We start from the raw sequence: 24,244 nt of genomic DNA on the forward strand, positions 1-24,244 counted from the left end.
GATTTCAGATATTCGAGATCCGTAGTTACAGAGATACAACAGATTCAATATCAAGCTCTTACAAAGTAAAAAAAAGGTGTGTAGTTTTTTTAATTTTGCATAAGATTGGTTTGAAAAATTAGTTTGAAGGAATTCAAAGGGAATAGTGAAGAACTATTAGTATTAATTAATGCCTCGAAGAAAGAAAATGGAAACACCTAGTAAGCAACTTGGAAGCTCTAGCATGACTCGTGAAGAAGAGGAAGAAATGCAACATGATATATCAAAATTACAAGACTAAGTACAACAAATTTCACTCTCACTAAAGGTAAATGAAGCCAAGATGAATGGCGCGGAAGCTAATATGAATAGCATGGAAACTAAGATGGAAGCTAAGATGAATGGCATGGGCGATAAGATGGAAGAATTGAAGATAAATTTGAATAAGTTGCTACAAGAAATGGTCACTAATGGTGAAAGGGTAGTAAACGAAACTCAGATGAGAACAAAATAAATGTTAATCATGATTCCATAGACTCTAATATTGGATTGAAGACCCACCATGTTCCAAAAATCGATATGAGGAAGTTTGATGGCAAGGATCCCAGAACATGGATACTACAGATAAAGCAATTTTTCGATCTCCATAATGTGCAAAACACACAAAAGGTACGTATTGCAACTTTATATTTGGAACCAAATCAGTTTATATGGTAACGATGGCTTTGCTCTTATAAGCAAATTGTCACTTGAGCAATTTTTACAAAAGAAATGATAGCACATTATGAGGATACAAAAAGCAACACCTTTTTTAGCCAATTGATAAATCTCAAACAAAAGGGTTCAATGATGGAGTACATTGAGGACTTCCAAAAATTGAACATAAGGGTAATATATATTCTAGAGGAGCATAAGATTGATGTGTTCATAGGGACTTTAAAGGATAATATCCAACATGAGGTTCGTCTTTGGGAACTTGATTCATTGGAGAAGGCATTCAGGTTAGCAAGAAAAATGGAAAGCAAAATTATGGCAACCAGGAAGCCTACCACTCACAACTATAAAGATGGAAGTGTTGTTGCCCCTAGCCTTCCACAACTTACAAGGTTGACACCACAACAATTGGAAGAAAAAAGAGCAAAAGGGCTTTGTTACAATTGTGATAGCAAATACACTAAAGGTCATAAGTGTGCTGAGAAGAAATTATTCTACATAGATTGTGAAGAGGAGGAAGAAAAAGAACAAGAAATGTCAAAAGAAGAGGATATACTCCAGAAACAAACCCTAGATAAAGAAGAAATGAATCCGACCATATCTTGTAATGCATTGGCTGGAATTACCACTCCTCAAACTATCAAGATAGAAGGACATATCAAGAAGAAAAAGGTAATAGTGTTGATTGATTCGGGAAGTACCCATAATTTTATTCATTGAAAGATAGCAAAGGAATTGAATGCTTCCTATATCCAACACCAGAGTGTCAAGTGATGGTTGCAAGTGGAGGAACCATAAATTTCTCTGGAAAGTGCCATAATATCAAGTTATCCATGGGAGAATATGTATTGAATAGCCCAATGCTTTCCATTCCAATGGGTGGTGCTGATGTTGTACTAGGAGTCCAATGGCTACAATCCTCAGGTACAATAGCTTTTAATTTTCAAGAACTTTTCATGAAATTTTCTGCGGATGGAAAGGAAGTCGAATTAAGGGGTATTGCAGGGAAACCGGGAAAGATAATCAGCTCTAACAGTATGACAAAGCTTCTAAAGAAGGAACGACGAGGTTTAATTGCACAACTATGTTCGTCAGAGGTTCCCACATCGAAATCATCTATTTCTCCAGATCTCCAAAATGTCTTGAACAATCATTCCAAGGTATTTGAGACTCCCAAAGGTCTCCCACTTATTCGTGATCATGATCATGCTATTCATTTGATTCCAGGAAGTGTTCCACCAAACATCAGGCCGTACAGATATCCCTATGTCCAAAAGAGTGAAATTGAACGTATGGTTGCATAAATGCTAGAGGCTGGTATAATTCAACCTAGTCAAAGTTCATTCTTGCTCTAGTAGTATTGGTGCACAAGAAGGATGGATCATGGCGCATGTGCCCGGATTATAGCGAGCTCAACAAGCTCACTATTAAAGATAAATTTCTCATTCCTATCATTGATGAATTATTGGATGAATTGCATGGATCAATTTACTTCACCAAGTTGGATCTTCGTTCAGAATATCATCAAATCATAATGAACACCGAAGACATTCAGAAAACAACATTTAGAATTCATGAGGGTCATTATGAATTTTTGGTCATACCTTTTGGCCTTACCAATGCATCTTCTACATTTCAAGGTTTGATGAATTCCATTTTCAAACCCTTCCTTAGAAAATTTGTGTTAGTATTTTTTGATGATATACTAATCTACATCAAGTCTTGGAAAGATCATGTTGAACATGTTGACAGGGTGCTCAAACTATTGGAGGAGAAACAATATTATGCAAAAAGCTCCAAATGTTTCTTTGGAGTACAAGAGGTGGAATATCTGGGTCATGTTGTATCTCATGAAGGTGTTAAGATAGACCCTAGCAAAATTAAAGCCATTAAGGAATGGAAAATCCCCACATCCATAAAGCATCTGCGAGGATTTCTCGGGTTGACAAGGTATTACCGCAAGTTTGTTAAGAATTATGGGAGAATAGCAGCACCTCTAACAACATTATTGAAGAAAAATGCATTTTCATGGACTCCAGAAGCAACAAAGGCCTTCGAACATCTTAAAGAGGCAACGTGCCAAGCATCGGTTTTAGCTACGCCGGACTTCACAAAAACCTTTATTGTGGAATGTGATGCTTCAAGAAATGGAATTAGTATTGTTTTAATGCAAGATGAAAGACCCATTGCTTTCGAAAGTCATCCAATCAAGAGAAAGTATTTACAGAAAGCTATTTATGAGAAGGAAATGTTAGCAATAGTACATGCACTTAAGAAATGACAACCCTACTTAATGGGAAGACACTTCAAGGTAAAAACGGATCATGATAGTCTTAAATACTTTTTAGAACAAAGATTATCCTCTGAAGAGCAGCAAAAATGGGTCACAAAGATGTTGGGTTATGACTTTGAAATCATCTACAAAAAAGGGAAGAAAAATGTTGTGGCAGATGCACTCTCAAGAAAGAATGAGGATGTGGAAGCATTGTTGTGCACCATTTCTATTATCCAACCAGATTGGATAAATGAAGCAAGGGAGGAATGGAAGAATGACGAAGAAGTGTGGGCACTCATTCGAAAGTTACAACAAGATTCCAATACATCTAATACATTTAACTGGAAAAATGATTCGTTATGGTACAAAGATCGCTTATACCTATATAAGAATTCCCAACTCAAACAAAAGATTCTTATGGAATTGCACACTTCTCCCTTAGGAGGGCACTCAGGATTTTTAAAAACTTACCACAGGGTTAAGAAGGAATTTTTTTGGGATGGCCTTAAATCAGATATTCAAAAGTTTGTGGCGGAATGTTTGGTTTGCCAACAAAATAAAGTTGAAACAATTAAGACGCCAGGTCTATTAGAACCTTTATCCATTCCAAGCCAACGTTGGGAGGAGGTTTCAATGGATTTTATCACAGGTTTACCCAAGTCCGAAGGAAAGAGTGTCATCATGGTGGTAGTCTTTTGTGCATTATCACATCCATTTAAAGCCAGTACAGTTTCTACTGCATTTATGAAAACAATTCAAAAGCTACATGGAAACCCAAAGATTATTGTAAGCGACAGAGATCCCATTTTCACTGGAAATTTTTGGACAAAATTATTTTCTTGTCTCGGTACTCAGTTAGCTCATAGCTCATCTTATCATCCTCAATCTGATGGGCAAACTGAGATAGTAAACAAATGTTTGGAAGGATATCTTTGTTGCTTTGTATATGATAAACAGACACAATGGGTCAAACGGTTGCCTCTGGCTAAATGGTGGTATAACACTTCCTTCCATACTGCAACAAAAATGACCCCATTTATGGCACGTTATGGATATCATCCACCATCCATCACATCATATTTAAGAGAAAATTCTAAGTTCAAGCAGTGGAACATCACATCAAGCATCAACAACAAGTTCTTCAACTCTTAAAGGATAACCTCACATTGGCACAGAATAGAATGAAACAATAGGCAGATCAACATCGCAGCGAAAGAAGTTTTGATGTAGGTGACTGGGTATTCCTATGGCTACAACCATATAAACAAACATCCCTCAAGCAAGCTAAGAAGGATAATAAATTATCACCAAAGTATTATGGTCCGTACAAGGTGTTGCAAAAGATTGGTACTATGGCATACAAATTGGAGCTTCCTGCAGCTTCTCGAGTGCACCCAGTTTTCCATGTTTCATGTTTAAAGAAGGTTATAGGCAACAAGCTCCCAGTTCAAACAATATTGCTAGAACTTGATGAGGAAGGAAAAATTATATTGGAACCAGAAGTAGTCACAGAAACAAGAACTTGACAGCTACGAAATCGATCAATTTCAGAGTATCTCATTAAGTGGAAGAATTTATCCGCTGAAGATTTCACATGGGAGGATGAGAATTTTATACAGAAGCATCTAGAACTACTCAAGCGTTGAGGACAACACTTTTTTGAAGGAGAGGGGCATGTTAGGTCCCTATAATACTAGTGATTCCCCCATTACTATTGTCGTTGTATCCCTTATTATTATTGTTGTGCCCTTATTGTCCCCATATTGTTATTATTGTCCCCCATAGAATCCCTCTATTGTTATTTATGTGCCTTTATATTATTATTGTTAGGTCGGCTTGGTTATATTGTGACCCCTTAGACTCCTATATATAGAAAGGAGGTTTTGCCATTTGAATCATCTAAGAATTGTTCATTTGTGTAATGTAAAGGAGGTTTCCCCTTCGAAGAGGCTTATTTCTAAGGCGTTGATCTATCTTTTCTATCTTTTTGTGAGCTGGTTTCATAACAGTTGTTCTTCCAATTCTTCACGATGTATAGTGACATCCTCCAAATTATCATCCTTCGGGCGGTTGTCCCAAATTTTATATGTTGGATCCTCATAAGCCCGATCACAATAATGACTCAACAACCTCAAGTTGTAATGCACATAAACCAAGCTTTCTGCACGGTTTTCATTGAGTTTGTTTCTTTTCACATTATGTATGAAGTTGTAGGTGCTCCAACACCTCTCTGTAGAAGAAGTATTTACAACCTGTGAAAGAACTTTTTTTGCCAATTTTGGCAAATGTCCCATGCCGCCATATGCTTCCTACCATGTGAGAGCATACCGTTGCCCCTCTCTCTCGTCTGCGCGGCCTCCTTTTTCCAGCGCCGCCAAGAATGATTTTTATTAGGGGGAGTAGTTGAGAGCAATCGCTCCCCCACTGCTCCCCCTCTTAAAAATTGCTCCCAAAGTGTAGGGGAGCATTCAAGGAGCAACCGCTCCCGACCACTCCCCTAATTGCTACCTAAAAACCAAGGAGCATTTTTTTTAAAGGAAGTGCGCTCCCCCACAACCCCAGGTTAGATGCTTCAAGATTTTGTAGGGAATTTTCTTATTGTTAGACCGAAGTTTGGATAGCGATTTGCCGAGCTAGATTGGAGGCTATTACCTTGGTTGATTTTTCTATCTTTTGACAAGGGTGCAAAGCTATTAACCAAATGTTGCGCACAGGTGTAGAGAAATGGAATCGGGAGAGATAAGGGTTGGAGATGGGAGGTATTCCTCAGTAAAGAATTTAGCTAGAGCTCAGAGAAATTTCCTGTCAGGCCAGGGTAACTCCAGAATAAGCAGAAGAAAAACTGATATATTATTTCATTAGAGAACTATTGTTTATATACAAAAAGGAGACGGAACAGTTCATCTTCTTGATGACTGTTCACGTTCCAGTTCACCCATCCGTTGAGGATTAGGTGTCAACATTCCCCCCCTTAATCTGAAGGGATGTTGGTGAGTCCAAGCATCGTTCTGAATCTTTCAAGCTTTTCTCTTCCAAGCGCTTTGGTGAAGATGTCTGCAATTTGCTCGTTTGTGGAACAATGACGGAGATGGATTGTTTTGGCCTCAACATGATGTCGGATCAGATGATATTTAGTATTGATGTGCTTAGTACGATCATGGAACTTTGGGTTCTTGGCCAACTTTATTGCAGAGGTGCTATCAATCATGAGTGGAGTTGATTGTATTTGTTTTACCTGCAAATCTTCAAGAATTTTCCTGAGCCACACAATTTCTTTCGTTGCTTCAGCTGCTGCCACGTATTCTGCTTCTGTTGTGGAATCTGCTGGTACTGATTGTTTGCGTGATCTCCAGGAGACATCTCCTGATCCAAAACTCATAGCATATCCTGAAGTAGATACCCCAGTTTCTTTGTCTCCATCGAAGTCTGAATCAGAGTATCCAATCAAGTTGAAGTCGTCCACCTATGTATACTTGATTCCAAGGTCTTGAGTTCCCTTCAAGTACCTTAGAACTCTTTTTGCAGCAGACCAATGTCCCTCACAAGGCTTTTGCATAAACCTGGAGAGGATTCCAACAGGAAATGAAATGTCTGGTCTGGTAGTAGTGAGGTAGATGAGACTTCCTACAAGCTGTCTATACTTTGTTGCATCCTCAAATTCCTTTCCTTCAATAGATGTGAGCTTCAAGTTTTGTTCCATTGGAGTAGAAAGAGGATTGCACTCTGTCATGCCAAATCTGTTTAACAAATCTCCAACGTATTTCTTTTGAGAAAGAAATATGGATTTTGGATGTTGGGTTACTTCAATGCCAAGATAGTAATGAACATAGCCCAAATCAGTCATTTCAAAACTTTTTCCTAATTCTTTCTTTATGGATGCAATATAGCTTTCATTGTTCCCTGTCATTAAAAGATCATCTACATATACCACAAGATATACAACTGTTTTGCCAACTTTCTTGACAAATAAAGTTGCATCATCAAGATCAAAATGTTTGAAGTTGATGCTCAGTTAGTTTTTCATACCAGGCTCGTGGTGCTTGTTTGAGGCCATACAAGGACTTCACAAGTTTGCATACTTTGTGTTCATGTCCTTTCACAGCAAATCCTTCAGGCTGGGACATAAAAACATTCTCTTTTAGATCTCCATTCAAGAATGCAGTTTTTACATCCATTTGATGGACTTTCCAACCGTTCTGAGCAGCTAGTGCAAAGAGTGTCCGGATGGTGGCCCATTTTGCTGTGGGGGCAAAAGTTTCCTCATAATCGACCCCTTCATTCTGTGCAAAACCTTTTGCCACAAGCCTAGCTTTGTGCTTGTCAAGTGAGCCATCAGCTTTGTACTTGTTCTTGTAGACCCACTTGCAGCCAATTGGTTTGGTTCCAAATGGAGGATCAACCAGCTTCCAAGTGCCATTTTTTATGAGGGCATCATACTCCTTCTGCATCGCTTCTTTCCATTCATCATGAGAAGAAGCTTCTTTGAAGGAAGTTGGTTCAAAATCTGTAGACAAGTTCAATTCACAATCATAAGTAACATCCATATTAACAGGTGAATTAGAGTTATCTACATCACCTCCATCTTGTCGGTTTGTATTTCTGGTTCCTGTTTTTCCAATTTCATCCGATGAACACTTTCAAGTGTCTTTGTCAGCCACTTTGGGGGACCTTTCTGAGATGGTCCAGGCTGCTCTGTTGATTGAGTTGGGACTGAATCAAGATTGAGTCTCCCAATTCTATCAATTACATCACTTAAAGGATCATCCGGTGTTGGAGTTTCATGCAAGGGAGATTGTTCTTCAGAAGAAGATTCCATATGTTGATCTAGTATAGGAATCCCCCCTTCAAGATGTGGAATCTGATTCTCAAACTCTTGAAATGATTTCGTTTTTGTGAATCTATCCAAGCGATCAAGTTGTCGCTCAATAACACTGTCAGATTTGGATGATTCAAGAAAAATGACATCTCTAGATACAACAAACTTTTTATTTACTTCATCATAGAGACGGTATGCTTTAGAGGTGTTTGAATACCCCAGGAAGATACACTTACGACTTCTAGCACCAAGTTTGTTTCTATGTACCTTTGGTATTAAAGCATAACAGGTGGAACCAAAGATCCTGAGATGTTTTACCGAAGGAACATGTCCATACCACAATTCATAAGGAGTCTTGTTTCTTATAGCACTAGATGGACATCTATTCTTTATATATGCAGCACATAGAACAGCATCAGCCCAAAACATTATCTTTACATTTTTGAAGAAAAGCATGGATCGTACCATATTCAAGATTGTTCTATTCATTCTTTCTGCTACACCATTCTGTTGGGGATTATAAGGTACAGTTGTTTGATGTTTGATCCCATGTTGGCGAAGATAGTTTTCAAATTCATTTGATGTATATTCTTTTCCATTATCAGTGCGAATAGACCCAATATGAGATTGTGCATCATTTTCAATCCACTTATGAAAATTCTTGAATGTTTGAAAAGCATCAGATTTGTTCTTCAATAAATAAACCCAACACATTCTGGTGTAATCATCAATAAATGTCATGATATATTTATTTCCATTTGCAGAAGGAACGGGCATTGGACCACATAAATCTGAATGAATGAGTTCAAGCTTCCTATGTGCTCTTGAATGTGAATCATGAAAACACTGTTTGCTATGCTTTCCTAGAATGCAAGCATCACATTTCTTATGTTTTCTAGGAATGGTAGGCAAACCAGCAACACCATTTTTCTTCAACAAGTGGAGACTATCATAGTTTAAATGTCCAAATCTAGCATGCCATAATAAACTTGACGGAAGTGTACCTTCTTCATGATGAGAAATATATGAGAAATGTTGTGCATGAGCAGAAGTTCCTTGCAGTTTAAGAAGTCTTTCTTCTTCTATACCCCTCATGACAAGTGAGTGGTCAGATGCCTTTCTTACCTCAAGCTTGCCATCAAACATATGAATGGAGTGACCTTGCTGGCGGATGTGGACCAGGGACAACAAGTTTCTCTTGAGCTGTGGGAGATATAGAACATGATCCAGAAGAAAGTCTGGAAGACCAGGCAGTTTAAGCCTGATTGTGCCAAGCCCTGATGGCTTGATTTTTGACTGATCTGCAAAGTATACTGCTCCATCAACATTGTCAGTGAAATCTTCAAAAAAATCTTTCCTATGAGTCATATGACAGGTTGCTCCTGAATCAAGCAGCCAATCATTTTTCGAAGAAGCAAGTGAAGCATTAAACAAATCTTCATTTACTCCAATGTTACATTGTGCCTCAATATAGTGAGCGGATTCAGGCGCTTTACCTTTGTCTGTGTCATCAGTTTTACCTTTCTGCTGATTTCTTCTCTGCTCAATTTTGTCCCATGGTAGCTTGCATGTAGAAGCATCATGTGATCCATTTCGTTTGCAGCGAATGCAATGGAGATCTGCCTTTTCTGCTTGAGAATGTCTGCCCCCCTGCCTCTGAAGTATCTTCCTCTTCCTCTTCGTCCACCTCTTCCTCTTGTAGAATCTTGAGCAGGATGTTTTTCTTTATGAGCAAGGCAAACAGTCTCTTCAGAAGATTCAGGGATTGTTTTCTTTCCAAAGGCTTTCTCTCTTTCAGCAAACTTTTTCACAAGAGACTCAAAGGTTATGTCTTTAAGATTTCCATTTGCTTGTAAAGACTCAAGATAATTGGAGTAGGTAGGATAGAGTGCTTTGAGAAAGGCAATAAGAGAGATATCCAGCTCAACCTTAGTGGATTTAATATCATGCATTATAGACTTTATTTCAAATGCAAGAGCAAGAGGATCATTATTTTTCAGTTCAAGAGTGAAGAGTTTAATCATGAGCTGAACAACTTCAAGTGCAGAATGTGAATCATAGAGTTCTTTCAGCTTTTGTAGAGCTTCAAAGGCAATGGAATAGGATGAAATATGACGACTTACTTCTTCATTTACAGATGCTGCGATCAATGCATAGGCTTTGCTGTTCTTGTTTTCCCAAATGACAAGTTCTTTATCTGATGTAGGCTGCACAGGGTCTTTGTCTTCTTCTCCGACACACACTCCTTTCCACAACTCATTGTAGATGAGGGTGTGTTTTACCATCCGAGACCATTCAGAATAGTTCTCCTTGCCAGTGAGAACTATTCCTACCATAGAAATGATCGAATGCATTCTATAAAAAAAAAATACTTCTGCTAAAAAAACTTCTGCTGATAAGAAATTTCTGCTGATAAAAAACTTTTACTGATGTACAGTGAAATTGCACTCAAAAGATTTCTGTGGGAAATAACTTTGGTTGTTTAAAAAATAATCAGTCATTCACCGCGAGCTCTACAAAGTTGGAGCAGCAACGGTATTAACCGCGAGCTCTACAAAGTTGGAGCAGCAACGGTATTACAATTTCAAAGCTCACTGGAAAGACTAAAAAATCACCATAAATCCCTTTGATTCTCTAGACCAGAGCCCATAACCAGATTGACTCTCAGCCCTTACAAAAACCCCCGCATTATGGAATAATGTCAGATTACACTCATAAATGATGTACTCACTAAAAAAACCGTCCAATGCAAACCATCCCTGTGGGTGTTAACAGCAAGCTCCCAAGAAGCACATAGCAAACTCACACGCCGCAACATAAATGGATTTTAAATCAATAAGTAAATCGATATGAATTGACTGCACACTACAAAATTAACCACCGGAGTGTGATACGGCAGAAGTAACAAAGCAAAATACATTGACCTTGGCAAACCACAAAAGGCTTACGGGGCTTATATCTCGGGGTTTCCTCGTCAGAACGTCTGAGTAGGCCGTCTCTTCGGCTTCTTGAACGGACGAGATACTCGCTTAGAGCGCCGGTCGAGGTACCGTCAGCCGAACGATTTCTGGACAGCAGCTCCCAAGGGGCCGAGAACTTCAGCCACGACAAATTTCTAAAATGTGGAGCCTCCGGTGTAAAATGGTATTCGATTCATATAAAATCGAGCGCGCCTTTTACACAAACTGCTACACAAATAATTTGACCATGCAAACTTAAAATACGGTGCTGCACAGACATAGTTGGAAGAAAAACCTTTTGCATTCTCGACAGTTGATTCACATTTTCTGAATAAACACAGAAAAAATGGCGGAGAAAGAGGCCAGACACGTAGAATGGGCGAGGCTGAGAATAGCGGGGCGACCTCTGATAACAGGTATGGCAATTGGGGAGACTCCTCTCTTGTGGGTTGCATGCAGAGCTTCTCCAAGATTAGTCCATGTCTACTGCGATTCCCAACTGAAGGTGATATGGCGTTTTCGAGGCAGCGGGATTCAATGCAAGGCTCTCAGAATGTTGGTGAACTCACGAGGAACTCAATGAGGTGCAGAGAACGATTTTGGACAGAGAACGATTTCAGAATTCGGTCACGAGGAACTCAATGAGGTGCAGAGAATCACGCAGAGGAATGTTGGAACGATTTTGGACAGAGCAGGTGTGGCAGATTGACATAGCCGTTTGAGGACAGAGCGCTGGCAGAGGCAGAGGCGTTACAATGAATGCAATTACACTAGAGGAGAGAGCGCTGGCAGAGGCAGAGGAGTTACAAGGCACGCCAGAAAAAAGGGACCTGGGACCTGTGCTCTGATACCATGTCAGGCCAGGGTAACTCCAGAATAAGCAGAAGAAAAACTGATATATTATTTCATTAGAGAACTATTGTTTATATACAAAAAGGAGACGGAACAGTTCATCTTCTTGATGATTGTTCACGTTCCAGTTCACCCATCCGTTGAGGATTAGGTGTCAACATTTCCCATGGTAGATTTGACCATAATTCAGTAGTATCAAAACTGTGGGGCGTTTTCTGGCCATATTGGGCAGTTCACACTTGTTGGGGGTCACCGGGGGTTGGTGGATTCAGCTCAAACCCTTTCTGGAATTTTGTGGGTTTATTAAGAGGAGCCTCTAGCTAATTTCAAAAATTTCCGGGTGATATTCGAAACTGAAATCCTCATTCTTATAGCAAGGTGTATTTCTTATTAGCTGACAAATTTGCATCACTTTGTGGGTTCAGTTTTGGCTTGGAGTTGGGACAAACTCTTTCTTGGTATTTTTGGGTATGAGGAGTGGAGCCCCTGGCTGCAATTTCAGGGTGATCCGAGTATTATTCAGAGCGGAATCTTCAGTCCCATTATAGCAGCAACAACAGTAATTTCTTGGGTAGTGCACAGTCCCAGTTTGGGCCAGTATTTCCTCCAGATCAAAGTTGTCTCATTTGGGCTTTACATAGCTTGCAGCAGCAAGCCTAGGTTCCATTTTCCTTACTCATTGTACTCATCATTCTCGATATTAATAAAATGGCTCAGTTATTCTGCTTATTTTCTATGGTGTTCTAATTTGGGTGCTTGGATTTTAATTTTAATTGTTGTTCCTAGTTCATGTTTGTGGTATTTACTATTAATTTCCAATTAGGAATATTACAGATTAATTAATCCATTTCCCTAACCTAAACATGAGAAAAATAATTAACTGCTTAATTCTAATCAAGGCTTTTTCTCCTGAAACCTTTTATGGGTATTGGAGAAAATGTGTTCCTTAGCCTCATAGACACAATTTGAGACTAGAACACCTGTTTGAGCTACTCCAAATAACAAAAAGTGATCTTTGGTTGATGTCGACGCGATCGTTGGACTGAAATTTGTTAGTTTTTGTAGCATTAGACAAGTGTTTTAGTCTCGACTTGTGTTAGAAAGGCTAAGAACACGAGATCTTCAAAACCCAAAAAAAGTTTTGCGAGATAAGCTTGCGAAACACCTTAATTAAATTAATTAGCCATCATTTAAACTTTTCCTAAGTCTAATTTAGAAAAACTGATTAATTAATAGGAATTAATTAAGTAAAGGTGAGAATGCTCTAGATAGTAGAAACTCACACAAATTGAGTTTGAGATGATCTTAGCCGTTGATGGAGATCTATTCATGGTCGTTGGTTCACCAACGAGAGATTATAAGAGCAGGACGATGGGGATGAAGATGCCACATTGAGTGAGAGGAAGATCAAGGCAGATCGAATTTCCTGGAGAGCAGAGATTCAGCGAGGGAAGAATTCGAGGCAGTGATCGAGTAGCAGAGATTGACGAGCAACAACAGAGAAATTATGTAGGAGTTTTCCAGTGTCGGAACAGTCAGCCAAAGGAGGCCGAGTTATTCCAAAGAGAGGTTGTGCATGGGCTTGCATAGAGTCTCAAGGAAGTAGTTCGATTTAGCCAGAGGCGAGATCGATTCAGTATCAGAGTGTTGGGAAAAATTTTCTAGAGGGCCAAGGAATCCTTCTCAGTGGTAGAGACAGTCAACAAAGGTAGATAGTAGCTCTTCCAGGCAGTGCAAGTTTTAGCCTAGGCAGTGCTTGCACAAAGGTTGACACAGAGGCAGATTGGGAGTTGATTGTGAGGCCAAATTAGGCCAAGATTGCTTGTGGAGAGAGATAAATTCTCTCAGTTAATTTTGCCAGTGATCTCTCAAGAGAGGATTGTCAGTTTGGCATCCAGATATTGTACTCAGATTTTGCTGCTGAAGAATAATAATAAAACCTTCATCTGTTGCACCAATTTTCCTACATTAGGTTTTTCCGGGGACTTTTGTCCAAAAATAACGATGTTAATTTTATTGTGTATGCGCTCTATTTTCTTAGTTTATTTTCCGCAGTGCATTTTATTTTTGGTGAAAATTGTAGTTGTGATTTTATTCGCTATTTGTCGTAATATAAAATAAACTGCACATAATAAAATTCAATTAAAAGAATAATTTCCAATTGCTGCAATAGTTGAAAATTTCACAGCATTAATAAGAATCTTGGATTGGCATTGATAGACTTCTCTATGATGACGTCAACATAAACTTGAGTTGACGCTAACATGCATGCCTTGGTCAATGCTAACTTGCCTTTCTACTTTGTTGGTTTTGAGGAAACTTGTCATGTCCCTTCTCAAACACATTTGTAACAGGAAATTTCCACACATTTTTGCACAATTTTGGCTAAGGGAAAGAACCCAACATTTTCGACTTAGGGACTTAGGAAGAAATTCAACTTAATTTGGTTGCTAGTGGAAGATGGGGGCCACCCACGTGCGAATTCAAACTAGGCCATTCGAATGGTTTGGAGGGAATTCAAAGTGTTGGATGGAGGGTCCCACATGAGGCAAGGAAGGCCCATAAAGATAAGAGGAGCAGAGAGCTCTCATTTGAACTCATTCTTACACCTTGCAATCAAAATTACTTGACTGTTCACTCTGTTGTTTAGCTGAGTCAACCAGTGGTTTAGTCACGAATCTCTCAAGCGGGAGATTCAACCTCTACTTCGGGGGACCATCCGTGCCCACCCTATAGAGGCAGTTCCATAAGTATTTCAGGAGTTCCGGGAGTGTGTACAGCACTACCATTCAGCCACATCAAGGAGTGTGTATTTCTGGCTAACTGGAGAATACGCAGGGCAGGTTTGGAGCTATCAGTGATCAAGCATTTGCCGGTAGAGTTAGAGGATTGGGAGAGCAACAAAGGGTCAACCTTTCTTGTGAGTTTTGGAGCCAACAGAGCCAAGATCCCAGCAGTTCGATTTACAGTTACCTGGGGCTTGCGCAGAGAGCCACCACTAGGCTCACGTGGGAGTTGGAAGAACGAATTGTAGAGTTGGAGTTGGTCGAGAGAAGTAGGAAATCACTTGGAGCGCCATTGAGGAGGATTGTTGGAGTTGGGGGAGCAGAGATTGACAGGATCAGTCACAGCAACAAAATTCGAAATTGGAGGAGGGCCAAGCTGTGAAAGGTCAATTTTTGAAGGTTGGAACCAACGGAAACCCTTTCTAGGTTTTTCTAGGTTTTAGACAAGGATCACACTCCTGATTTTATAGAATTTTATGGGCAGATCTAAAGGGTCAAACAGAGGTCCCAACTCAGCCAGCAGCTAGAAGAGCTAAGGGGAATTTGGGCCAAAATTCTGAGGTCAACATTTGGCCAATTCCTTCGTAGGTTCTTTTGGGTTTAGGCCAAGGAGCAAGGAGCTGAAATCTCATAATTTTCTGAGCAGGGGAAGCAGTGATTCCAGCTGAAGTCAGCATACAAAGCAGTTTTCTAGGGTAGTGCAGTTCAATTTGGTGCAACAGTTCTAGCAACCTTCAGTTCAACATTTTCTCACCTGGGTTTTTCCAAGCTTGTCCATTGAGACAAGCCCAGGTGTACCATTCTATTTTACTATTGTATTTTGCTCATGAAGAAGTAATAAAATAGCTCAGCAGTTCTCTATTTCTAGTGTTTCCATGGGTGCTTAATGTATATTTCGTTTTTCCGATTGCTGGATTGTTTGCATGCTTTGTACATCACTTACATTGTTGTTTAGGATCATTACAAAAGTCCTAGTTGATCCATATTTCACTATTATGACCCTCCTAGGATCACACACAAGCCACTTGACATAGATAGCTCTAGGAGAATTTTGAAGTACTTGGCCATTTTCGCAAGGATAGTTCAGCAAATTGTTGTTGATGGATCACACTTGAGCAACTTGACATAGATGACTCGAGGAGAATTCCAAGCAAGAGATATCCTAAGGTTGGAATTGCAAAACTCTTAGAAATAATATTTAGGATCTAGAGTCTAGTACTAATGATATCAACACCCTAACAAAAATGAAGACTCACATACAAGAAGAAAGTAAACAAGTATAAGAGGAGTTTGTTGAACTGCACACATCCATACAATCTAGACTCTATACTATTGTTTTTATAGAAGTACAAAATTGGTGGAGTGTGATCATCTTCACCCAAGTCACCTATAAAATATTACAATGACTTAAGTGAATTATAAAACATGAAGTACAAAGTGAATAAAATACATATTCGGAGTAAGTCGACCAGAAGCTAGAGACTAAGTCTCATTACTGCCTTGCGCTCACACCAAAAAAGATTAATGTCTAGACAAGCAAATTCCTAACTCACTTCATGATATGTTTCACTGCTTTATAAGCCCCAGAACCTGATCACTGTAACATGTTTTTATCTGGAAAGAATAGCTCATCGGAAATTCTTGGTGGAAGGAAATTCTGGTCCACTTAAACAGTGAAAACCATGATTCCTAGAGAAGACCATTTGGAAGTACTTGCAACATCCATCATGAATTAGAACACAACCTGGTTTGGTATAGCTATCCCAGAGAAATTATCTGAGGTCAAGATTGATTTCAGAAGTAACACTTTGGAAACAAGCCACCATTATACAACAAGATCTTAGATAAGGAGAAAGCTTACACCTGGGCCATACAACCACTACTATCGCTTAGGAAAGTACCCGAAGATATACAACAAGATACTTTTAAGTAAACCGACTGCAACTTCAGCCACATCATATACTTTTGATGCAAGGCAATGCTCCAACTAGAGTACAGCAGAAAAAGGATGTAATTCTATGGGAAAATCCAATAGTGAATAAACTTTGTGAGTTAATGGTCAAAAATCTTGACTCACTTTCTTTAAGCTTTAACCTTATGTAGTTCACCAGATCCTCATTTTAATCCTCGCATCGATTCTTTATAAAACATACATACATTACATAAAAGAATTATTTTAGAAACACATGCCAGCAGCCAAACCATCCAATGCAAATTTATAGGACATTTTATTCCCTATATATCAAGATTGCATTAAATTCTACAGTAGCTATTTTCCATACATTTTGAAGCTATATGAATCTCAAACCAGCTTGTCATGAATAAATATATAGGAAATAATGTAAATGATAATAATCATAAATAATGATTAGTTAATTAGTAATTAGGTTGAAGAGTCATGTCTAAATGAGACATGACTCTCCATGAAGAGACACTTGCTTGGTATATAAGAAAGCCTCTCACTCTCATTGTATCATTCTTATTCACACATTTAATATATAATATTTGTATCCTCATGGATATCTTTATATTCCAAGTCTTCTGGAGTAATTAATCTAAAAAAGGAACTTTGTTCACTTCATTTGGTCTCAGAGCAGTCGATCCTTTGGCGGCTTCACCGCTGCACAGAGTCGTGTTCTCTGATCCAGGTCTTTGACCATCAAATTCATCAACATTGTTGTTGTTGAAGTGTTTCACTACAAGAATTTGGATTTTCTCCATTTCACTATCAAGCACTTGGTCATTCAATATATATATATATATATATATAGATGGAGAGAAAATAAAAAAGTCAAAAAAACAAAGATTAAAAAAAATCAAATTCAAAAAAAAAGAAAAAAAATAAGAAAAAATAAGTACATATGAAGATTAAAAATAAAAAATATACTCCTATGTAAATTTTGAAGGAGAACATACATATATATAAAAACGTTCTACATTATTGATAAAAAGTGCATGATAAAGTTAAGAGGGAATCTTTCAAAATATATTTAAAACTATACATAAAGAGAAAAAAGAGTAAATAATATTATTTTATTAAGTGGTTTACAAGCCCGTGGTTTTAGAAACCCATGGTAATTGCCCATGGTATTTTAAAAGTAAAAGAAAAACAAAAGGAATACAAAATCTCTTTACGTGAATGGTAAGATTTACTTTATACGTGGAGAACATTAACCGAGGTTTTAGAAACCCATGGTAATTGTCCATGATATTTTTAAATTAAAAGAAAAACAAAAAGAATACAAAATCTCTTTATTTGAATGGTAAGTTTTGCTTTTTATGTGGAGAACATTAACTGAGTCAAAAGTACACAAGTGAACATATATTTTATATGATACCCCAAAGAGGTGAATAGTCACATTTCACTAGGGTTGTAACTTTTCAAAAAGAAAAAAAATATATATTATAAATAAAAGATATATAAAGAGAAGTATTATATTATAAAGGGGTATTTAAAGAAAAGTTCAAGTCATAAAATTATTGAAAAAATATATAAGTACAAAGCGGGTATTATTATAAAAGGTTACATAAGGAGAAAATATCAGTTAAGAGTTTACATTAAAGTGAAGTTGAATTAAAGTTTAAAGAGTTATATGAAAGTTAAAAAATAAATACAAAGGATAATAAGATATTTAAAACAAGCCAATTGAAACAATATCTAAATATTCTTTTTAAAGTATAGAAGGAAAAAAAAAAAGCGTAAAGGTAGAAATATATAAAAAGAATATAAAGGAGTTTTGAAATATTAAGGTATCCATAGATAAATTGGATATTAAAAAAATAAAAGGATAAATAAATATAATAAAAAGAAAAGAAAAAGCCCAGATTGCACATATATTGAAAAGATTCAAAATTCATAAAACATTATTAGTAAAAAAATAAAATAAAAAATAAAAGAGTTAAATTTAAATAAAAAGGGAAAATATCAAGTAAGTCATTAGGAAAACAAAATTTAAGAGGAAGTTAGTGGAATTAGGGTTATTTGGGAAAAAAAACGTATATAAAAAAAATATGGGTTTCTTTGCAATATGTCTTTTTTGTTTGAAGGATACCCTAATTGTCAAGAGTCATTTAGAAATCAAAACGTTGTTTGCATAAAATGTTACAAAACTTTTACCTTAGTCGAACTTCTAAGTGATACAGAAAAACAATCATTAGCAAGAAATATGAAACAATTAATGGCAACAATTAGGCAACAACATACTGATTTTAATAAGGAAATGAAGAAAACAGAATCCACATTGCAAGTTGAAAGCCCATCATCACTCCTACCAAACAATGTAATCCAATGTACCAAAAAATTGCAGCTAGAAGATCAAGAGGAGGGCAACAACATACTGATTTTAATAAGGAAATAAAGAAAACAGAATGCACATTGCAAGTTGAAAGCCCATCATCGCTCCTACCAAATGATGTAATCTAGTGTACCAAGAAATTGCAGCTAGAAGATCAAGAGAATGGCAAAATAGCCAAACTTCGGCAAATCAAGGAAGCGTTACAACAAGGACATAAAAATCGTGTGGATATGCATTACAAGGAAGTAATGGAAAAGGATGAAGAAATCTCTCGCCTCAAGGACCACGTCGAAAAATTACTTGCACAAGTGAAGAAGACTAAGGTCACAAAGAAAGAACTCAAGAAGCACTTATCAGAACAAGAAGAGGAAACCTTGCGTTTAAAGAACCTTAATAAAAAATTATTAGAACAAATCAGAGATCTAAAAAATGAAAAAGTCAAAAGTCAAAACATTGAAAATAAGGTTGATGAATCAGAAACCAAAGAACTTTTACGTCTGAAAAACCATAATCAAAATCTACTCACTCAAATTAAGAAACTTAAGGATGATAAGAAAGCATTAAAAGACAAGTTAGAACAATTTACTCAAGAAGAAGTATCGAAATCTCCCATCGTAACAGTCCAAGTTGAAGATAAGGGAACGAATACCGATCCAGTGAATATCATAACTCAAGAAGAATGCAAACTAGTTGAAGAAAAGACACACTTAGATGTTGCAGTTCAGATGATAAACACCCCAAGTGAAGGTTTTTTAACCAACTCAACAACGTCGTCACCTAAAGTAAATAAAAAAATTCCACACACTTAATAAGGGACAGTCAAACCAAAAAATTTCCATATCGACATTCGAATCATGAGAGTAGACAACTCAACCATGCTACATATCGGGACCATTCAGACCAGAAACAACAAACTGATGTTCCAGAGAATAGTGATGTAACCTCAATCCAGTCCTATGATGACAAGTCATTACAAAATTCCAGTGATCAGAATATTCCACAAAAGCTTAATCTAGGATGGTCTTCTCAGTGCGACAATTTTGTTTGTCACTTAGAAGATCATATCAACTTGTATTGACGAAGATGATGGTTCCGAGACGAGAAGACATTTCAAACCAAAAAAGAGATCAAGCCTTTTTCATCGACAAGCTTTAAGGACAAGGATTTTTGAGGAGGAAGGCAATGTTATGAATAAATATATAGGAAATAATGTAAATGATAATAATCATAAACAGTGTTGCGGGGGAGCGGCCCCCCCCCTTCGAACCCGCTCCCGAAGCGCGCTCCGGGCGAGAGCGCGCTCCCAAAATCACTCCCGGACGGGAGCGATTTTCGGGAGCGCGCTCCTGTAAAAAAATTTACGCTCCCTGGTCTGTTAGGGAGCGACTCGAAGCGATCGCTCCTGCGCTCCCGGAGCGTTTTTTAATGCCCGGGAGCGATCGGGGAGCGATCGCTCCCTGATCGCTCCCGGGCATTAAAAAACGCTCCGGGAGCGAATCGAGCCGGGCCGGGAGCGGTTCGGCGGAAAAAAAATCCGCCGGACCCGAAAAAATTAAAAATTTTAGAAATTTTTTTTTGTTTTATAAGGCCAATGGGCCAAAAAAACATTCATTATCACTTCATTGAGCAAGTTTGGAGCTGGAGCAAGAGCATTGGAGCGAAGAGCAAGTGCTGAGGAGCGAGGAGCAACTGCCAAGGAGCGAGGAGCAAGCCTGCAGAGGTAAGTAACTTAGTAATCTAGTTAGTTTAGCTGGTTAGGTAGTTAATTTAGTTGATTTAATTTAGTTGTTTGAGTTTAACTGTTTAAAAATCATGTATTTAAATTAAATTAATAAATTAAATTAATTAATACCAATAAATTAAATTAATTTGCAGATTCAAGACTCAAAACCCTACAAACATCAAACACCATGGACCTGGGGATATTTATTGGCATTTTCCTCTTCCTGGTCCCTTTTATGGTTATTATGGTGGTGGAGAGTAGGAAACGGAGGGGGCCTCAAACTGAAGAGGTGGATGAAGAAGCCGGAGGAAGTCAAATGGGTGAAAACCCCAGTGAGGAGGAGGTGGAGGAGGGTGAACATGACCCTCAAAAAACTAAACAAGACCAAACTCCATTGTGGAAATATGTTCACAGGGCTGAAACAGGGAGAGGGGGTGGAACCACTAAATTTCATTGCCCCCATTGCAACACTGATTACACAGGTTCATACACCCGTGCTAGAAGACACCTCTGCGGGAAAAGGCCATGGGATGGAGAGAAACAAATAGGAATCAAAACTTGTGCAGCGGTGTCAACAGCAGATAGAGCCAAATACATAAAGGAAGAGGAGGACGCCCAATACAGAACAAAAAGATCAAGGGGTTTCTTTGAACCAAGCTCACAATCACAAAGAACTCCTTCAGCATCCTCCCAAGGCAGTGGATATGGACATGGAGGTACAGGGTCATCATCTTTAAAGCGTAGAACCATATCAGATTTCCTTGATGAGGGGTGTAGGAATGATGTGGATTCAAAAGTTTACAGGTTCCTCTATGCATGTGGGATACCATTCAATGTTCTACGCTCACCTTATTGGCACGAAATGGTTTCTGCCATAAATGATGCCCCTAAAGGATACAAGAGCCCTGGGTATGACAAGGCAAGAACTGTTGGCCTTGATCATGAAAAAGCAAAAATAACACATTCTTTGAATAGAATGACAAGTTCTTGGACTGACAATGGGGTGTCCATTGTATCTGATGGATGGACAAATGTAAAAGGCAAGCCATTGATAAGTGTTCTTGCTGTGTCTGTTAGTGGTCCCATCTTTCTAGCTGCACATGATTACTCAGACAAGTTCAAGACCGCTATCAACATTGCAGAAGCATTACTTGAAACAATTGAGCGTATTGGCACATACAATGTCATCCAAGTCATCACTGATAATGCTCCTAATTGTAAGGCAGACGGAGCAATTATTGAGGATAAATACCCGAACATATTTTGCTCTGGATGTTTGGTTCACACATTGAACCTTCTGTTGCATGATATTGTCAAAAACAAAAATGAACAATACCAATGGATTGGTGATTTGTACAAGAAAGGAAAACAAATGATAAAATTTATTACAAATCATAGCAATACCCATGGCCTTTTCCGCAGTCACTCGAGATTGGAGTTGCTGAAGATTGCGAGGACTAGATTTGGTAGCTATTACCTCACCTTTAGGCGCCTTTTGAAGGTAAGAGAGGCATTAGCTAGCATGGTATCAAGTCCACATTGGCAGGTGTTAAAGGAAAGGGCTACAAATATAGCTGACATGGCAGGTTTTGAAACGGTGGAGGAGGCCGCTCTTGATGGGCAGTTTTGGACAACTGTGAAGCAGGTATTGGATTTCACCAAGCCAATTTATCACATGATTCGGTTTGCAGATACAGACAAACCAGTGATTGGCGAGGTGTATGAGCAAATGGATACCATGTTGGGGGAAATAAAAGACATTGTTCATAATAGAGATCCCAACTTGTACAAACTGATTCATGATTGTGTGTGTGAACGGTGCAATCGGCTTAACCTTCCACTACATTGCTTGGCGTATATCCTTACGCCAAAATACTACTCTACATCTTGGTTGGGCCAACCTGCAGCAGGGGGTGGGGTTAGGACCAAACCCCATTTAGATCAAGAGGTAACTAAAGGATATCTGGAAGCATTAGAAAAGTTGGTGCCTGACAGGGAGGAATGTGCAGCTGTGCGCCTTGAAATAGGCAGATACTTCAATGGCACTGGTTTGTATGGTAACTTCCATGCAATGGACGACAAAGATAAATTTGATTCTCTCACATGGTGGGAAACATATGGCGGCCACGGACTTTTGCCAAAATTGGCAAAAAAAGTTCTTTCACAAGTTGTAAATTCTTCTTCTACAGAGAGGTGTTGGAGCACCTACAGTTATATACATAATGTGAAAAGAAACAGACTCAATGAAAACCGAGCAGAAAGCTTGGTTTATGTGCACTACAACTTGAGGTTGTTGAGCCATTACTGTGATCGGGCTAATGAAGATCCCACATATAAAATTTGGGACAATCACCCTGAGAACGACAATTTGGAGGATGGCATTGTACATATTCAAGAACTAGAAGAGGAGCTTGTAAGGGATGAAAATGAAGCAGCTGCAGCAGCCATGCCACCTCCACCTCCACCATCCAGTAGCAGTGCTCAAGGGCCGAGTCTTGTTCCATTGTTGTCGCCACCTCCATCGACACCCTCGCGTGGAGGTTCTAGTTCTGGTCGTCGGTCTGTGCGGGAGACTCCTAGAAGACCACCACGACCTGCTTATACTCCTGGAGACTCTCGTGGCAAGGGCCACATGTAGATTTACAGTTTACTTGTCTTTTTTAGTTTCTATTAGACTTTAGTTTTCATAACTGTTGAGTTTTGAGTCCTTGACTCTTGACTCTTGACTCTTTCATATCATTATGATATTTTTTGTAAACATTATATCACTGTGACAATGAAAATTTGAAGTTTGAAGTTGGGCCTTGGCAATTATAACTCATTGGTAATGATTGTGAATTATGAATATGATGCTTTGTGAAAGACTAAAGTTGTTTCATTTCATCTCATTATTCATGTTTCATTTTATAAATTTTTAACATTTCATATCATGTTAACAGTTAGAAGTTAGGACTTAGAAATATCTTCGATATTACTTCTTGTAATGGTTAAACTTGGCTTACAAGTACAACTTTGGTGATCAATGATGATAAATGTTATTGAATTTTCAATTCTGAAAGCTTGAAGTTGAAACTTTAATATTGAATTTGATGAATCATGATTTATAAGACTCAATATGTTGCAGTTGTAATATGTATTTTACTAACTTGTGGACATGGTTGATGACGATTATAGTTTCTAGATGATTGATATGATATGGTTCAATGATCAATTTATGTTTTTTTATGTTTTTTATGTCTATTTCATCATTCTACATGTTTTTGTTGACATATATGTATCAAAAATTAAAAAATATAAAAAATATATATATTTTTAAAAAATTGCTCCCGGATTCGCTCCCAAACCGGGAGCTTCTGAAAATGGTCGCTCGCGCTCCCGTTTTCGCTCCCGCTCCCGCTCCCAAGTAACATTGATCATAAATAATGATTAGTTAATTAGTAATTAGGTTGAAGAGTCATGTCTAAATGAGACATGACTCTCCATGAAGAGACTCCTGCTTGGTATTTAAGAAAGCCTCTCACTCTCATTGTATCATTCTTATTCACACATTTAATATATAATATTTGTATCCTCATGGATATCTTTATATTCCAAGTCTTTTGGAGTAATTAATCTGAAGAAGGAACATTGTTTGCTTCACATCTCAAGCTCCAACAGGAATGTTTCTTATACAAACTGATGTATACAAAGATGTTGTAGATGCCCAAAAATTGAATATACAGGAATTTTTGACATGTGATCTCTGACAGGAACAAAAGAGGTCCAATAGTAAGAAATGGGCAAGTCAAAACAAGGCAGTATAAATCAACAGCAGTAAGACACCAGTGAAAAGTGACTATGAAGT

The 24,244-nt window shown here is 38.1% G+C and overlaps 1 protein-coding gene across 3 annotated transcripts in view; it reads right to left on the bottom strand.

The window, feature by feature from the left end:
* The window catches only part of LOC149221650 (Tetratricopeptide repeat (TPR)-like superfamily protein), a 479,698-nt gene that overhangs the window by 98,678 nt on the left and 356,776 nt on the right, over nt 1-24,244 (bottom strand). The gene's annotated exons all lie outside the window — the stretch shown is intronic.

Source organism: Pinus tabuliformis, chromosome Q, assembly GCF_031772625.1.
Source record: "Pinus tabuliformis cultivar Carrire ecotype Pingquan chromosome Q, CPIR1, whole genome shotgun sequence".
Lineage (NCBI taxonomy): Eukaryota > Viridiplantae > Streptophyta > Pinopsida > Pinales > Pinaceae > Pinus > Pinus tabuliformis.